This window comes from Engraulis encrasicolus, unplaced genomic scaffold (genome assembly GCF_034702125.1).
Source record: "Engraulis encrasicolus isolate BLACKSEA-1 unplaced genomic scaffold, IST_EnEncr_1.0 scaffold_28_np1212, whole genome shotgun sequence".
Taxonomy (NCBI): Eukaryota; Metazoa; Chordata; class Actinopteri; order Clupeiformes; family Engraulidae; genus Engraulis; species Engraulis encrasicolus.
Genome location: NW_026945577.1, coordinates 640,543 through 643,042, shown reverse-complemented (window position 1 = coordinate 643,042; position 2,500 = coordinate 640,543). Strand labels below are relative to the sequence as shown.

Genomic DNA, 2,500 nt, shown 5'->3' with positions numbered 1-2,500 from the left:
GTGTGTGTGTGTGTGTGTGTGTGTGTGTGTGTGTGTGTGTGTGTGTGTGTGTGTGTGTGTGTGTGTGTGTGTGCGTGCGAGAGTGTGTGCGTGCGAGAGTGTGTGCGTGCGAGAGTGTATGTACACGTGTGCATGCGATTTCATATCCCAATATAACAAAGCTCATCAGGGACGTGCACAGGAATTTCAAAGGGCAGTTGCTCTAACCTGAAAAAAGGGCCCCCCCCCCCCCCCCCCCCCAAAAAAAAAAAAACCATCAACAATGAGCGGCCTTCAGAATTTTTAGGAAACTGCACCATGGGTATTATTATTTTTAGTAGTAGTAGTAGAAGTAGTATATTATTGTCATAATTATTAATATTTTTTATTGTATAGTATCCTGAATATGCGTACCATATGATATAACATGCTAGTTTTTAAACATGTAGGCCTACCTATTAATCATATCAGAGATGATCAGCCTTATGCCCACCTGCCCTAAATGTCTCCTGATCCACATTTCCTCATGTGTGGTATGTGGCTGCCCCTAAATTAAATGAAATTATGAGAAAAAGCCTTGATAGTTTTTAAACCTGTATCAGTCACAGAGGTTATCAGTCTTATGCCTACCTGCCCTATGTGCAGAGGTCTGTGGCTCTGAGTCATCCTCATCTTAAATGAAATGAAATGATGAGTAAATTAGCCTAATAGGCTAAATATGAGGATGCTTAATCAATTAACCCACTGTCATCTTTATAATCCTTGTAGCAGCCAAAGTAGACTTTAAGTTATAATAATTAGAAATAGTTAAAAATTGTTAAAAAGATAATTTAATTTGAATTTGAAATTTAATTAATAGGCATATTCCATGATTAAAATGATGAATATTATATAGGAAAGCTAAAACAATAAGAATTCACAGGTTTAGGTCATTTGTTGGGTCTTTTGTAGCCTATATTAAAAATGTGTACTGTCGCTTTAAGAATGGACGAGCCGGCTTTCATTTCAGATCGCAAAGAACCGTGGCGTGGGAGCACCAGTTCTTATATGTTGCTCTGAAGCTCCGAGCTTCTCGCAGACTTTATAACCTTTTATTTTTATACAGATATTTTAGTTAGTTCATGCACATTTTGTAGGCCTATGTCTTGAGAAGAACAGTAAACGTCAGTTATCACGTGGAGTGGATTTATTTCAATTAGGCCTACATGGACATTGACAGTGGAAACAGTAGCCTATCTTTGGGTCGGAGAATAGGCTATATCAGCGTAAGAAAACGCACTTTCCTAGCGGTCTCACCAAGATCAAACCTCTACAATCCTGAAAAAGATTCTCTGCCTCACCTGCACCTGTTCATTTTTTTCGCAGCCAACTCTGCAGAGATGTGCTTCCTTTAGCTAGCCTACCCCCTTAAGTTCTCTCTTGCTTGATAAAACGACATGTCATCTGCATGTTTCTTAGTTGGGTTAGCCTTCCACAAAACAACCTGAGCCATGTAAAACGTTGACTGCAAGCAAGCTAGCCGGCTGTCGTATTCGCCCAATATCTGAACGTGGCACACCCCAGCTGTCAGATTATTTAGGATCAAACGTCCTAAACTCGAGATCGGCTTTAAGAGACATTAATTGTGATCATGTAGTTTAATACTGTGTAGTCTGCTGTGTTTCCAGCTCACCTCAGGCCGTCAGGGCAGTCGCTCTACTCCCACGACATCTTCGACATGCGTCTCTGCCCTGGTCGCATGCATGCTTGTTCCCCCCTCCCTCCCATGTAGAGCTGCGCGTGCCCCCCGCATCGCGCATGCTGCCCCTCCCTTTGCCTATCTCGAGGTGCAGGTGAATCTGAATTTGAAAACTTAATTTAGGAAGCTTCAATCAAAAATACGAATTGCAAAGCAAATCAGTTGAAACATGAAATCTTAGCCTATTTTTCCGAGGCATATCTACAGCTGGCTGTCGGGTTTTTTTTTGCTAAACGTGGCGCTGGCTGGCTGTCAGATGTATGATAACTAAAAGTTCTAAACTCAACATTGTAGGCTATTAGAGAGGTTGATTGTGAGCATATTTTGTACCCTAATATGTAGACTGTGTGTAGGGCTCTAGCCGACACCCAGGCATCTTCAAAATCTTTCGTGTGTCTTATAGGCGCTCAAGGGCCTGTCGCGTGCCTTCTCCCTCCCCACCGGAGTTGTTGCGTAGCCTACCTACCTCACATCGCTCGTGCCCATTCTCGACGGGTCTGATGAATTTGTCTTTATTGTACAAAACTTCAATCAAAATTATGAATTATAAAGAAATCAAATGATATTGAAATATGAAATTATAATTGCCATATTATTTTCCCCTCCCTTGGAAGGGCAATATCAGCCAATGTGGGCAAAAGGGCCGTTGCTCGGGCACCGTGGGCAACTATGCTCTGCACGTGCCTGAAGCTCATATTGTATGCGTGTTTAACTGATGTCTGTTATTAACCATTTCATGCCCACTACTTTTCACGTACTCTCTTCACACTTCTCATGCTATTA

The 2,500-nt window shown here is 41.8% G+C and overlaps 1 protein-coding gene across 1 annotated transcript in view; it reads left to right on the top strand.

The window, feature by feature from the left end:
• The window catches only part of LOC134443100 (ELKS/Rab6-interacting/CAST family member 1-like), a 142,142-nt gene that overhangs the window by 72,816 nt on the left and 66,826 nt on the right, over nt 1-2,500 (top strand). The gene's annotated exons all lie outside the window — the stretch shown is intronic.